Source organism: Pseudopipra pipra, chromosome 2, assembly GCF_036250125.1.
Source record: "Pseudopipra pipra isolate bDixPip1 chromosome 2, bDixPip1.hap1, whole genome shotgun sequence".
Classification (NCBI taxonomy): Eukaryota; Metazoa; Chordata; class Aves; order Passeriformes; family Pipridae; genus Pseudopipra; species Pseudopipra pipra.
The window spans coordinates 35,565,365-35,581,470 of NC_087550.1; the positions used below are offsets into that span (position 1 = coordinate 35,565,365).

The 16,106-nt window shown below is 39.6% G+C and overlaps 1 long non-coding RNA gene across 1 annotated transcript; it reads left to right on the forward strand.

The window, feature by feature from the left end:
* Window positions 1–5,499: 5,499 nt before the first annotated feature.
* LOC135406756 (uncharacterized) lies at window positions 5,500–8,406 on the forward strand. Its single transcript, XR_010426463.1, has 3 exons — window positions 5,500–5,796; window positions 7,506–7,745; window positions 7,870–8,406. It is a non-coding gene; the product is annotated as an uncharacterized LOC135406756 (long non-coding RNA).
* Window positions 8,407–16,106: the final 7,700 nt, after the last annotated feature.

Here is a 16,106-nt window from a genome sequence, read left to right on the forward strand (position 1 = left end):
ATCTCAGCTGGTATAAAGTGATGCTGAGCCACGGGCTTTGTAAGTGGCTGATGCATATCTATTGAGAAGATGGTCCTTGGCCGCTTCTTTTCTCAGTTTAACTTCCAAACCACTTACAGAATTTTTCTTGTAAACACCTTCCCATCTAAATAATGGATTCTGGGACAGTGATTGATTGTCTGGGCAGCGTTAAGTTCATTGATTGCTAGAAAATTACTTTCCCACTCAGTTACTGCTAAAAGAACAAAATAATAGCTGTAGTCATGGTATTTTGCAGCAGTTTTGTAAATGGCTTGAATAGATCTTAATAGCTACCTACCCCTATCTACTTCACCCTCTGCTGAATTTGCTACTGTGTTGGTAAAAGGCATGGAGAAGGTTGGTTTGAACAGAGAGGATAATAGACTTTTTTAAAAGTATTGCTTGTTGTATCCATTTTTTCTCTGTTGTACTAGTTAATAATAACATTTTTGTCAGCACATTTTGCTGACTTTTTGTCAGCATACTAGGAAGAAGACAGAACCCTACATTACTATTGACTATAAGTTCAGCAAAGCAGAAAACAATGTAATAAAATGCAACAAAAATAGGACACTTTTTCTTATATCTCTGTGTTTTAATATTTATTTCAGTAGGCTTGTGCTTTAAGATAACTGCAATATTAATCGAGCAGACTTCCTAAATTTTTAATATGACATCTGTGATATTTAGTAGGTTGAACATCAACATCAGAGCATGATTTGCTGTAACCTTTTTTATGGTGACCTGAGGCACTCTGGCATTCATATCAATGCTATACACTATGTCTTTGGGAAAGGCTGTCCTTAGGTTCTTGCAAAAAACCAATTATTTCAAGAACTGCTTTTGAATAGACCCTCAGGAGCAGAGGGTAGGAAAGCCAAGACAGGATTTCATGGAACACCTTACTCATGATATCATGGGCACAGTGACCTAACAACACCTTGGCCTTGCATACAGTGCAGCATGATAATGGCTCCTGCCATAAAGCAGTAGTATATCTGTGACGTGGCTGTCGTGCCAGCTATGACAAACATCTCACTACAGGCTTTTCATGCCAAGAACTGTTCATCTACTGTCACTAGAATAGGGGCATACTGGAGAAAAAAATCTAATATGTGTAATTGTGGAAATTTAGCATGCATTTAGGGGCTTCCTAAGAGAAGGTTATGGTCACCATGGTTAAGGCCAGAAAGTTGCTTTGAACAGGACAGACCACCTGGCTCTCATTGTGTAACTTTCAGGGTCCAACTTGGACTATTAGGTCTTCCTTGGCAAAACAAACAAAAAAAAGATGAACTGAAACAGTGACATTTTAGCAGCTCCAGGTGCCAGACAACTTCTGGAGTGCAAGAGAAGCTGCTGCAAAAAGGAGTTGCCCACATACTCTATGCTTTCCTGCATTAAGTTGTGAGACTCATGAAGTCTCAGCAATGGGAAAAAGGATGTACTCAACTGGAACAAAGGATGTTCCGGACAGGCAGGAGCAGGTAGGGGAGTCTGATCCAGTGACTACCCAGTGTGAATGGGGCATTCATACTGTCCACACCAAGACTGGAAGTGGTCAGCAGTGGTTCTTAGGGAGGAGGATAAAACAAACAACAATGAAATGACTGTTCTTGGGGAAGGAAAAGACAATCAGTTGTTCTATATCCTGGTTAACCTAAACCATTAAATATCCCAAGCTTCTCCACTCTGCATCTGTAAATCCTCTATTTTCTGTTAAATCCTTTATCTTCCTACACTTTTTCTCTTCTCCATAGCACATCTCCACTTTGTCTTCTTTCACTGCTCCATGAAAAGTGAATTCTGGGCAGTAGGAGCTGTTGGTTTTGATACACATCTGTATTATTGTGGGCAAAATAGATCTTAGATGATCAGAGGGCTGGCTCCCATGAAGACAGGCTGAGAGAGTTGAGATTATTCAGCCTGGAGAAGAGAAGGCTCTGGGGATACCTCGTTGGACCTTCCAGTACCTAATGAGGGTTGCAAGACATCTGGAGAGGAACATTTGACAGGGATGTGTTATGATGAGCAAAGAGAATAGCTTTAAACTGAAAGAAGGCAGGTTTAGATTAGATATTAGGAAGAAATTTTTCATTGTGGGTGTGCTGAGCACTGACACAGGTTGCCCAGAGAAGTTGTGGATACCCCATCCCTGGAAGTTTTCATGGCCGGGTTGGATGGGGCTCTGAGCAACCTGAGCTAGTGGAAGGTGTCCCTGCCCATGGCAGGGGAAGTTGGAACTAGATGATCTTCAAATTCCCTTCCAACCGAAACCAGTATATTATGATTCTATAGTAGATGTGACTTGGGGTTCAAGGCACTCTTTTTAGTATTCTGTAAATGATAATAATGGCATCAGACAATGCTTAATCTTAAGTGGGGCCCTGACATAAAAATCAGTGTTAGAACCTAGATGTTGGACAAGGGAGGGTAATTTTTGACAAGGAAAGCAATCCTGCTCAGGGGGTTATGCACATGTCTATAATTTTGCCATTTTTTCCGCAGAAATTAGGACACTGGAAATTGATTGTGTTGTTCTGTTGCTGGATAAATTAGGTATTTGATTAGCTTCTACTTCAGATGTTGAGATACAAATAATTCCCACCATTCTTTTAACCTTAAGTAGTAACCTTGTAGGTGATTTTGCACTGCACCTGTCTGGTCTCCCTTTGGCATGCATTTAGGATGCTTAGAAGCAGCTTTGGTGCATATGAGCAGACACAGTACTCTGTGTATCCCTGACAGCTACCCTGTAACTCAGGAAGGTGTCTAAGGAGAGGAGTGACGAGAAATGGCCAGGAGGTAAGAGAATGTTTCAGGTATGGGACTGAGGAAGAAAAAGAGGATCTAATATCCCAGCAAGTTTTGAGAATGCTTTTCTGGGTCACATAAGAAGTTGAAAAACAAATGTCTGGTCTTAATTACACAGATGATTTAATTGTCCCATCAGTAAACATACTTTCTTTAGTTGGCATAGATTTTCTTTATTTGGTCAAGATGTTTTTCACAAGGAGTGTAAAATAATGAAATAGATACAAAATGCCTGCATTTAATGGAAGTTTCCCTTTCAAAGGACAGTTTTTCTCCAAATTTAGCAATACATTTCCTTTAAGCTTTTCTTACACAAGCAAAGATTAGTCAATTAAAAGGTAGTAGATAATAGTCATTGCTACTACTCATGCCTATAATGTCTGTATTGTGGTAGGCTAATAAAGGATGGCTAATTAAAGAGTACAGGCCTGTTTCCAAGTTCTTAATAATCAAAGAGGAGTCATGCTCTGAGGCAATAATAGATTGTGTTTAATATTTGTCTCAGCTAATACCTGACCACAAAACATCTTCATAAATTTTATTGTAGAAATAATCGCTAATATTTATCTTTATATAAGACAAATTGCATAGGATAACAGAAATATATACCTAGACTTTTAAGTAGAAATATCGAGTGTAAGACATTCAGGGGTTGTTCTGGAGTTGGGAAATGACTTCTGCTGCTGCAAGATGCTGTTGTATTGCAGATCAGGTGCCAGACTGCTCTTACAAGCCATAGTAATCTCCATTAAGGTAATGAGGATGTTTTGCTCATCACATCTTTGACTATCTAGCTACCCCAGAAAAAGTATAGTTGATTTATGCCTTGACATTGCCTGGTTATATAAAAATATATTGAAAGAGGTGAGAGAACACAAAAAAGAGTGTGTATTTTGCAGCTTCCTCTAGGCCTGGGCTGGGTTTGGTATGTCTGTAATTTCACAAGGTAAAAAATACAAGGTGTTATGAAATCAGAATAGGTGACTGTTGTCAGTTCGGCTTGTCACGCACAGCCAGTACAGTTCTTTCTTTTTGAAGTTTTGAAAGATTATATGCAAAACACAACAAGAAAGGGTTATCTATAACAGTCCAGGGTAAGCTATTCTAATAAATTAAATATTCTCATATTAAGAAAAGAATTACCTTAATTATAATCTGAAATAGTTTACCTTCCCTTTTACCCTCTGTAACATGTAATTTTTCTGTTATATTGAAGAGTCTTGTTCCCATATGTACTCAAAAAGAAAGTACAGGATGGGAAATTATTCCCGGGTTAGCAAATCCAGATCTCCACCATCCTTGCATGCTGTATAATAGATGGAGATTCCACAGAACACATAAAGTATGCCTCCTAGTGGAAATCAGAACCTATGACCAGACGAAGGCAACAAGAAAGATCAAGATCGGTGAGCCTCCTATAACGGCAAAGGATTTATGGAAAACTAATAGTCTTCAAAATGAACTAGATCCTATGCTTTACTAGAAATCCTAGAAAAACAACCTGCCAGACTCATTCAAATAAAAATTCAATCCTGACATCTTACAGAGGGTTTAACCTTGGACTAAGACTTGCTACAGAGACACAGTCCCTTGTCCCTAGCTGTGATCCATCTCAGCATGACTAATTATGCTCCTACTTCTGTTTCCTCAGAGGAAGGCAAAACTCCTCTTCCATTTCTGAAAATAAGATATGCATTGAGACAAAAATAAATCCATTATGTAAAATGGCAAACCCAAATGCAATCAATAGACAATAACAAAACCTTTTCCGTCACCTTTAGAAATTCCAGTAATTTAAAAATCCAAACTTCTACAGCCTCTGATTAAGGAAGTAATCTCTCAATTTTTTTTATTGCTAAGATAACTAGAGTGAGCTCCTGAATTACTCTCTTTAACGATTGTCCTCAAGCTCTGTCATCACTCCTGTGATTCTTGAAGACTTTTCCAGTGTACCAAAATCTGCCACAGATCCAGAAGTGGGCACTGTATTACTAGAGTGGTCAGAGTTTCTTCAAACATATATATAATAACATCTATCCCAAATGAACATGTTCAGATAGCTGAAGGTCTCATCAGCCCTTTGGTGAAAATGTTATCTGGGAGTTTGCACTTAGTCCAATACCTGCCATACTATCAGCTCCATTTCAGGATGTTTCCCAAGATCGAGTCTTACAGCCAGTATCTGGGCAACATTCTTTGTTCCTAGATGTCTGTATATGATTCTGAAGCATGCATTGCTTCCCAACTGATCCAAGAACTTCTTTCTCACCATCTTCCTCTATGATTTATAACTTGTCTATTTTTCAGTTTAGTTTCGGACCTCAGATTTTTTGTCTTCATACCAAAAACCAGTCTTTGCTGGGCTCTGTAAAAAGGTGAAGGTCATACTTTACTTGCAGACACCACTTTAAAAGGAATGTTAGTATAAATGTCATGTTTTTGTTTAAAAATCTTTCTCTGATGTTACTAGTAAGCTTTTCCAGGGAAAACAGAAAAAAATCTCTAGGGCTTTCTGGTTTTATTATTCTTCATGTTTTGGAAGTGTTCTGGATGCAGTTGATTTCCCCATATTTCAAAGTAATCCATTAAGTTTTTCTGTAAATGCTTCAGCACATGCCTAACTTCACTCATAGGAAGTGGCTACATGGCAGTAAAGGCAACAATTCACATAAACAGAATTCTGTGCAGGATTTTGGTGTGTTGTTTTCTATGGTACATACTGCAGTGGACTAGGGAATAATATAAAGACATGCAATTACACATCACAAAGCTAATCATATCTAAGACATCATATAAAAAAGTTAAGAGTTGGTTTTGAGGAAAAAATGCAAAGGTGTTAAAGTGTCCCTTCTTTCAACAGTAATTTTTAAAAAATTATTATCTATTTCTTGATTTTTCAGGTTTCTATGGCTATCCTATAACTGCAGATAAAGAAAGCTGGGGACCATTGCTAGTCCCAAGGTCAGTCAGCACGACAAATCCCCATGTCCTAAAAGAGGGTGACTGCACCTGAGTTACATACTGGAAGTTCTGCCTGGTCACGGTACCCCGTGAACCATACCTGGCTTTTCCCTATGAGGTTGTTAGTTGACCTAGGTGAAAACCATGTCCATGAAGCTGCTAATTCAATATGCTTAGATCTGCATGTCCTGTTTAGGCCTTTAACATAGATATTACTTGTGATTCTCTATCTTTACTTCAGCAGACATACCTCCTCCCATCTCATTATACTAATCAGCAACTAGATTTTAAATTCTCAGCCTGCTAATTGAAAACGACAGGGATTTGTTCTGAGAGAAACATTCTTGAATCTATGACAGGGCATTGCTGCCAAAGGGTAAAAATGTGATTACAAATATATACTTGTTTCTTAGCAACCATTGAGAGCTTCCCTTCCTAATTAATACTGTACCATTCTTTGAAAACCTTATTAGTTCTCAGTACTGAAAGGTCAATTAATCTCAGTTAAAAATTGATGGTATGAATAATTTTTAGTGAAATTCTGGCTGTGCTTGTCTTTAACCTTAAGGCAAGCAAGCAAACCCTTCTGTTTTGTTTTATCACTTATTTTTATAAAGAGCTTGAAAATACTCAAACACAGAATGTGTATGTGTTGTTTATGTGTAAACAAGAGAGACAAGTTTTCCTTCGCCTGGATCCTCACTTTCTTGTTGCATGAATGGAAACAGCTTACCCATGAAAGGTGTGATGGAGTTCCTCTTGGTTCACCTGAAGCAGCTAAAAACAAAATCAAAAGCAAGAGAGAGAATAGGGTTCTCCAAATCCTCCCAACCTACAGAAGTGTAATGACATTTCATTGTCGTTACTGAAATGACCTTCTTGTGAACAGAGTGCCTTAGACAAAGCCAAAGCAGTGGAAATGAAGTCAGTGGCTGCTCCATACGTGAACTCTCATTTCAGTAAGAAACCGAACGACATAATTTTAGAACCAGAAAATCTTTGGGATTACATGTGAGCATAGAGCTATCTATATAGATATGACTGCAGGGCTGGGGTCTCATTAGTGTTTTGACACATTTATATTACTACTGTAATACACCTTCTCAGAGGTAACAGCAGATGGTGCTGGTAGACAGTTCCAAGTGTCTTGGTTCCATGTTAATGTGCAAAAGTCTGTTTTGGTGAGAAGAAGAGGGTGTCTACCTTTGGTAGACGTTGATTGTTCAAAAATAGTGTGCCAGGAATACAGCAGGAATATAGCACTGGCCCCTATGTGCACTGGCCCCTATGTGCACCCTCTTTCACTGATCACAGGCCTTTGAGCCCAGCAGTTCCAATCATTCCCCATCCACTTCCCTGTCCACTTATCCTGCCCATAGTTCATCTGTCTGTGAATGAAGATGCTACGGGAGACAGCGCTAAAAGCATTATTAAAATCAAGATAAACAACATCCAGTGGTCTATCCTCCTCCATCAAGCTAGTCATCACATTGTGGAAGGCCAGGATGAGGTGATGCTCATTGCATGAGGTCTTTGGATTTCCTCCCATGACCTCTGCACACTCAGACAGTATCTCTAAGTCACTCTCAGGGCACCTGTCCCTGCTTCCACCTTTTATATGTTTCCAGTTTAAATATGAGATTTGTTAGGAGCTCCTTCTTCATCCATGTAGGTATATTGCTATCTTATATTTACTTGTTTTCCTGTAGATTGGGATGAGCCATTCCTGAGCTTGGAGGAAATTATCCCTGAAAGTCAGCCAGCTCTCCTGGACCCCAATTCTATCTAGGATGGTCTCATGTGGAATTCTTCCAAGCAGTTATCTGAACAAGCCAAAGCCTGCTCTCCTGAAGATCAGGGTTATGACCATGCTTTCTGCCCTGCTCCCTCACCTCGGGATCCTGAACTTCACCATATCATGGTCCGAAAGTTGCCCCAGCTTTCACACCGTAAGTTTCTTGTTTGTGAGCATCTCCCTTCATTGGTTTTTCATTCATTTGTGTCAGAAAGTTATCATCAGCACACTCCAGAAATCTTCTGGATTGTTTGTGCTGTGATGCTTTGTCCCTCCAGGAGATACCAGGATGGTTGAAGTCTCCTGCAAGGACCAGGACCTGCGAATATGAAACTTCTTCCAGTTGCCTGAGGAAGGTCTTATCTACTTTTTCCTCCTGATCAGTTGGTGCATAGCAGACACCTGAAATTATCCACTTTGTTCTGCCTGTTAATCTTAACCTCAGCTGGCTCATGGCCCATCTCTTGGCAGCACTCCATGCATTCACCCTGCTGTCCCACATAAAGGGCAAAGAGCCTTCTTAAAGGCACCAAACAAAAAAGTCAGGAAAATAATCAAACTCTGAGGTAATGGCTTAAGTCCTTGCCGTGTGTTCGGGGCTGCTCAAGGCACACAGACACCCCTCTGGGCTACACTGACTGTGCCGAATGGAGGTAAATACACACATTGCCAACACATCAGTTTACTCTCAGCAGCACAGAGATGCTCTGTGCCCCTAAAAACAAATGCTAGCAGACAAAGGCAAATGGTCTGTTGTAGCTAGAAGACTGATTGGTGGCAAAATAGATACATAGGAGAAAAATCCTTATTTTCAATAAAATAAGAGGATTTGTGTATATTTATGAATATTTATATATATATATATATATATGAAATAGATATAAATATATGTACCTGAAGTTATGTAGAACTGTTTATCAGACATTACTTGGGGGATCTGGAGGACTTCTGTTTGTATAAAGGTGGAAATACTGGATCCATGGAGTGGATCATTGAGGGTGACAAATGTGGTAAATTATTGTCAGTTATGAGAAAATGAAAATATGAATATTGGTGGCTGTCTGGCTCAGGGAGCAAGGTGATATTCCACTCCACTCCAACATTGCAGATAAACTGATTTTCATCTCTAGTAAAGAGAAGCAAGATGAAATATTAAAAATTCAGGGAACTTCCTTTGTGATATTTTACCTAAATCTTCCTGCAGTGTCTTATAGAATTGAAACCTAAATTGCACCACTAAGATCCTGAGTAACTGATGAACTTTTTCATTAGGGATAAATATCTCCCTTTTTTATTCAGCTTGAATAGCAGCAACTTGTTCTCTAGGAGAAACAGGCTGTTTAAAATTAATTTCCACAGTCTCCTCTCATTATATATATATATTTATATTTATGCCAGTTAATTCTTAAAATCTCTACACTCATGAGTATTCCTAATGTTTGATTACAATCATGACATATCTATATATACCTTCTTATTACTCTCACTAAATAAAACTTCAGAATATCTGAAATTAACTTAAGCACAAGGTACTTACACTTCCTAGTCCTGCAGAAGCATAAAGGTAGAAAAAACCGACTAGTTCTGGGTATTTGAAACTCTGGATCTGTAACACTGCAAAGACACAGAAGCAGAAGGGAACCCAGAGTAACTGAATATAATGGTGACTGTCAAGGGCAAGAATATCCTATGATCTCTTGAGTAGTCATGGAATGAACGTATTATGCGTACAGTATTCTACAGACTGTTACAGTCTGTTCTCCTTGGCTTTTTTGCTTATTACACATTTTCCATAATGAACAATAATTTGGAACTTAACAGCTATTTTCAGCTGAAGTAAGTATTGGACTCCTACAGCCAGCTGAGCAGTGGGAAGAATAAGAAATAGCAGAGTGGCTTAGTCCTTGGAAGTCTGTGGAGGAGTGGCACTCAAAGAAACCAAACAAACCCCAAAAGAAACTGTGTATTAAAACCAGCAGTGAAAAGGAACATAAGTACACCTCTCAGTCTCACTTGCATGAGTTGCTTTTCCATTGTGAGGGGAATTTGTATCCCAAAGTACAGCCAGAATTATATAAAAAAACCCCAAACCCCTTTTTCTCCGTAGTGTTATATGAACACTCTAAAAAAGTTATGCTCTTTTTCTGGATATCTCCTTTCTCCCACTGTTATTGTCAACTCCAGGGAGAATAACAGAGCTAGTGATTTAGTCAGACAAAGTTCCTGTTTTAAGTTACTAGAAACTGAATGTGTTAATCCTACATTGGGTAAATATGATCTTAACTTCATCTGTAAATTGGAAGAGTCCATGCAACATGATATATAAACCCTGTTAAATGGCAGTAATTAACTAATGCTTCAAGATACCAGACAGGAAGGGCTGTTCTGCCATACCCACAAGAAATAAGGGAAGCACCCAAACCAGCGAATGAACTGTTAGGAATTAGTAAGAGAAAAACAGGATTTATAGCAGTGTATGTTGTTATGTTTCCACTTAGGCCATGGTGAGTAAAAATTTTAGCAATTCTGTTTCCTCCATCTTAAAAGCCATAGCAGAACTGAAAAATGTTTAGAAAAAGTTTACAGATTGTTTAAAACAAAAAATTGTCTTCCATATTTTGAACAAATAAATAGACAAGGGCTCTTTAAGCACCTAGATAAGAATGGGAATTGATCGAGGTCGGCAAAATCATGACTGACATTGAAAGAACTTTCATTATCACCACATATAGAAAACAGTTGTCCTTTATGAACTCATCCTGAACTAGCTGTGAGTGTACATTTGGAACTGATGCTGTTTTAGTTAGCATTAATGGCTGTGGTCCCTGACAGTCCTCAGTCGCTGAGGCAGAGTTGGCCAGTCCTCAAAGCTCTCTGATGCGGGAAGCCAGAACTGAAGTGGTCTGTGTTTCCCATTTTTTCTCGTCCATCCTTGAAGTCTTATGTTTTTCTGCCCCATGCCCCATACAAAAGGGAGTGATACCATCTGTTTTGACAGTTTGGTTTTGGGATTGGGTCTTGTACTGGTTTTACTTGTTTTGCAGGAATTCTAGTTCCATCAGACTCCCTTCCTGCCTTCTCTACATCCTTAGTTCTCATCTTGCAGATTTTAGTACTTGCACATGTTTTTCTGTGGATCTCATTTCTGAAGCAGTATGTCCAAGTCACCATTTATGTTTTCAGTTATAGCTATTAGTTAAATTTTAATTTACCTTATAATACACTGTTATGTGAAAATATGCTTTCATGATGATGATGATCATGTTATTTTAGTGTCCTTATGTATGGGCTTAAGGCAAGAAAGTATTAACTATACCTTGCTCTATGTGCATCTGTCCTATGGCTGCAAGGGGCCTCTGCCTTGGCTACAGGTTAACTAGCAAATAGTACATTCATAACAACAAAATCATGCAATTTTTGTTAAAACTTGTGAACCTTGCCTTGGTTTGAGCTGCCCTCACCCCAGGGTGGGGGGAGTTGGAAGTGGTTGATTCCAGCTGAGTTCCTGCCGAAGGACCAATCGGAGCTGTTTTTTCACCCCTATGAAATTAGATATTACAACAACTGGAAGTTGTTGGCAGGGTGAGCGTGTGTGAGTGTGAGACCATGAAGTGAGAGGAGAGAGGCCTGCTGGCCCCCCTTGTGGGGGTGGGGCAGGCCCTTTTTCCCCCCCTGCCCGGCTGCAGGGAGTTCGGAATAGTATATTAACTGGATCAGGTGCCCTTGGCCAAGGCTAGGGGGCATTTTTTCTCCCCCACTGCCCAGGAGAGGTGGTGGCGTGGACTTGGAGGCCAGCCAGGGGGGTTGGAGCTAGCTAGGTCCCCTGGCAGGCAGGCTTGGCATTGGAGCCAAGCCAGGAGACGGGTCAGGGGTGGTCCAGAGCCCAGAGAAGCAACTGCAATTTGTGCAGAGCTAGAAGAACTCCAGGCAAAGGAGAGAGAGACTGAAGCAGCCTCGCTGCTCCCTCTTTCCCCCCATAATGGCAGGGGAGAGGGTAGCGACCTTGAGTGAGGCTGAAGAAAATGGGAGACAGGCCAGGAGGCTCGGAGGGTGCCTTACGTGAGGTTTGGACTAGGGCAGCCAAAAACCAAAGGAGGAATGTGGGGGGAGGAATGCCTCCCGTGACAACTGGAAGCTGAAGCTGCAGCAGCTAAAACAGAGAGAAGCCAAACCAACAGGCTTTTTCTGGGTAAAGACTATTGGTGAAAACTACTTGGGGTAAAAAGACTGAGCAAGACCAAGAAACCTGAAACCTGGAGAGGCAGAGTGAACATCTTACTCTCTGGTAGGAAACCTTCACAAACCAGGGGGAAAGGGCTCACAAGCTGACTCCCTGGACCTTTTGTGATGAAGACCTGATTATGCAAGTGTTTCCCTTGCAACTCAGAAGACCTCAGCCGGAGTTGAGGGCTGGTGGGGATGTAAGAAGACCACCTCCCTGATACCCCAATGAGAGAGAGACTTTTAACTATTGCCCTGAAAACTTCTCCTGAACTGATGTGGGAGGGTCCAGGGGTGGTAGGGATTATTATTAATACTGTGTATTATTTACTCTTTAGCTTCTATAGTATTTAATGTGGTAGTAATAAATTTTGATATAATTCCCCCACGCTGAGGTGTGCCTGTCTGAAAACTTCTCTTCGGTGTTGAGGTAAATTGTGGGGGGAACTTGGAGATTGGATTTTTGGAGTCAAACCCCCACAACCTCCTTGCCATAATATCTTCTTAGAACTAAAACTGTGTAATTACAAAGTGTAGACAAGTACATAGATCAGAAATTTTTCAAAGGCTACTGAACATAAAAGACACGACTTCAGGGATTTATTGCCAAAAAGAGATATCTTAAAATACATGACACATCTGCCTGGAGTTGGCAGATATGCCACAGGATCTACAGAAGACCTGCGACCTTCTGGTGCAGCAGCTGGTTGCCAAGCAAGATGCACACAGGGATTTGAAATAGCAGCAGGCACTTACATTTAGGAACCTGAATACCATCCCAGTGTGTCTCAAAAAAATCTGAGAGACTGTTGGGGTACCTGTCACAATGTTGAGCAGATGAACCTTCAGTCTAACTCAGGCCTACTGTTTTTTATGTAATGTGAACCTTGACAGGGAACAAATAAGCAAGATCTCTGGGGAATGGGCTGAGGTTAGTCTGAAATGACATTGCACCTACATGTAGTCTCAATTCAGGCAAAATCAATGGCAGGGGAAATATGGGGAAGCAGTTGGCTGTGGGAGAGTTATGTGTCACTAGAACCTGAAATATATATATGACTGTCAGGTTTCAGACCTAGGGGATGCTCTGTAAATCACAAATGGGAAAGCTAAGAGAGTCAGCCACAGCTCAGTCTGGGCTCCTGGGGAGAGGGATGGCTGAGTTTGGATATGCCCAGGGAATAGCATGTCACTCTGTCACAACATGCCCCTAGGCACTGCATCTCAGAAAAGGTAACTGAATAGTGTAACTGTTGCTAAGCCTGTGGAGAGGGGAACAGCCCAGGAAAAGGAGCAGCCTCATTGGCATCTAGAAGAGACACAAATGAGGAAAATTGCTCTTTGAATGAAGCCACCCAAAGGAGAGGTAGGACTGATACCAGGCTGTGACAGAAGTGATTTGATTAATTTTTAACTGGATTGTGAATGACTGCATTTTCTCTGAAAGGCGAAAGGCACTCAAGGACTTTTTTTTTTTCTTCTTTTTTTTTTTTCCTTTGTGTGTTTTCTTGTTTCATCTTCACTGTCTCCAGAAGAAATCAGCTTCCCCAGTAACCTGTGAGAGGGAAGAGTCTGCAGTTTTGACTGATCCTGTCAGTGGTGTGAAAAAGAGACCAAATTGTTAATGAGTACTGAGACCTGATGTACTTGTGGAAAGAGCTGAGATCTTTCATCCTGCAACAGCAGAATGCAAAATAATGTTCAGACCACATTTCCAATGATGGTCAAAGATTTTTATGGTCAACAAAATTGTGGGCAAACTGCATAAATGGAAGTCAATATTATTGATGTCAGTGCAAATACAGAGCAGTGCAGGTCTCTTTAGTGGACTGCTCTTGTATAAAACAAAATAGAGGCAAAAAAAGAAATCAGGTCTGAGTGTATAACAACAGATTCCTCTAACATCAGAGTAGAAGACTCATTTAATCCTTCCATAAGGTGTTACAAACCCTAACTGCAGTCCTAATTATTACTTTTCTTTCTTTCTTTCTTTCTCTAGCTGACAGAGCCCCCTCATTTCAGTGCTGATATTTTTACCGTACAAGTCTACCTGGCATTGTTCCAGTGTACAAAACTGAAACAACAGCAAGACTGAAAGTATTTAAATGTGTCAAGAATGAACTTCTCTTAAATAAAGTACTTAGCAGCATATGTTCTGGTAATGGATTTGTCATGATACGGGCATTGTCAGTTGAAAGCTAGGTGTGATTACAAGCAGAATATAGACTGAGGGAGATTTCACAATTTAATGAGAAATACCTTAATATATGATCTGAAAGAAAAAAAAATGTTAAGGGCCCTGGGATTCAATATACTTAGCTGGATCTTATTATTAGTGATGTCAGCTTAATTGTAATCTATTCACCTTACAACTGTGTCAATAAATGGAATCAGGGTATTTTTCATATTGTCTATGTAATTAGTGTTTAATTGTCTACAGGAAGTGAACCTTAGGCATGAATATGAAAATCTCTCTTGGTAGAAGTGATGCCCAGCTGAACAATGGCTTTGCCAATTCCTTTGGATCTCATCTGGCTTTTGTTGATGTCAGTGGTAGGACCACTGTGGCCACTGGAGGGAGTAGGATAGCAATATAAATTGCTATAATTCAAACTAATATTGAAGTATCATCACATAAATTACACTGTAACTGGCACAGCTGTTCTTAAAATTAGATGCTAACCTGTATGAGAACAAAGCAGCTAAATACATGATGTTGATATGATAACAGAAGGTCTTACGTCCACAAAACTAGCAAGGATTTATATCTTGAGGTCTGTGGCCAAGAGCACTAATGACATATTCTTATCCCATCACAAGGAAAGACTGTGTTTTCAGAAGACAGCAGTTGGACTCGATGATCTTAGAGGTCTTTTCCAAACATTCTATGAAATACGTTTCAAAAAAGTCTTTGTTTTCAAATAGACTTACATTCCCCTTTTGAGGCAAGTTAGTGCAAGCTTCTGGGAACTCTCTCTGCATTTGCTTTGACTACAAGCTTTGAGGTGAGTTAGCCGGAAAAGGAAACAAGTGCTCATGAAACTCTTCAGGAAGGGAGACTAAAACTGAAAGATACTCTCTCTGTATATGATCTGACCTATTCACTGGCATATCTTGTGTTACTCGATTAAAGCATCTGTTTGTCTGACCTGGCAGTGATATTCAACACCCACAGTACCCTTTAAGATCCAAGCAAAACCAGCTTTGCCCTGTCACTCCAAATGCTTTATTCTGATGCAAGTTACAGTTACTTAGTATTTTTTATGGGCCCTGGTCAGTAAGAGATTTTATACAGCTAAGAGATTTTGTACAATATGGTGGTGGAATAGCTGGACAAATAGCTGTAGAAATTAATACCTCTAGCTGCTACTCATGTCTGGTGATGGAGGTTATCATACCAAAGACTCTCTGATTCACAAACTAACTTCTCTAATGCTTCAGAGACATAAAAAAAAGTTGTCTCTTGACCTTTAATGAAACCAGTCAGTAATCTAAAACATGGAGTTACTCAGGAGGCACAAAGATGTCTATTCCATTTGAATAAAATACGAAAACCAGTTTTATTTACAGAGCAGTACATCTTGACTCTTTTAGCATTACTTTTTTTTTTTTTTCCTAAAGAATTCAGCCAAATTTCAGCTTCCTCTGGGATGCATGAAATCGTCCAAATCTAATTAACTATTCACATCCTCAATCAGCTGATATTAGAATGACTGAATATTAGGAGAAAAAATAGATTGAAATTACAACAATGAAAACCCAATTTAATGAAAATGAGAATCAGATTCATTGTTCATTGTTGTCATATCTGAATTTCTTACTTGGGAGACAGAATCATCGCTAGATGTTAAGCAGAAAATTGTAACATAATGCAATTATGCCTGCTTCATCTCTATCTAGTCAACAGCTTTTTCCATATATTCCTAGGAACTAGAGATAGGAAAGAATATAAATGACAAACTGTCCACTCAGCAATGTGAGTTTCTCCCTTGCAGACTATTAATAACTGCTTTATCTATTGCACTTTATGTTATTTCTTCTAATTTCATAGGCCTTAGTGGATGGGAAACGAAAAGGTGTATGTGTTCTTCTCCAACCAATTAACATATGTTCTACTCTAGTCTGTCTTGGGGACAATTAGGATAGACATATTTAATGGTTTAATTAGGAAATCTCTGCCTAGTATGGCTATACTTATCAATTTTGTAATTTATTACAAAACAAGTGTTTTTGTATGTTGCTTCACTAATTATATTATTTATTAGTGACTCATTCACATAGACATCTATATAAA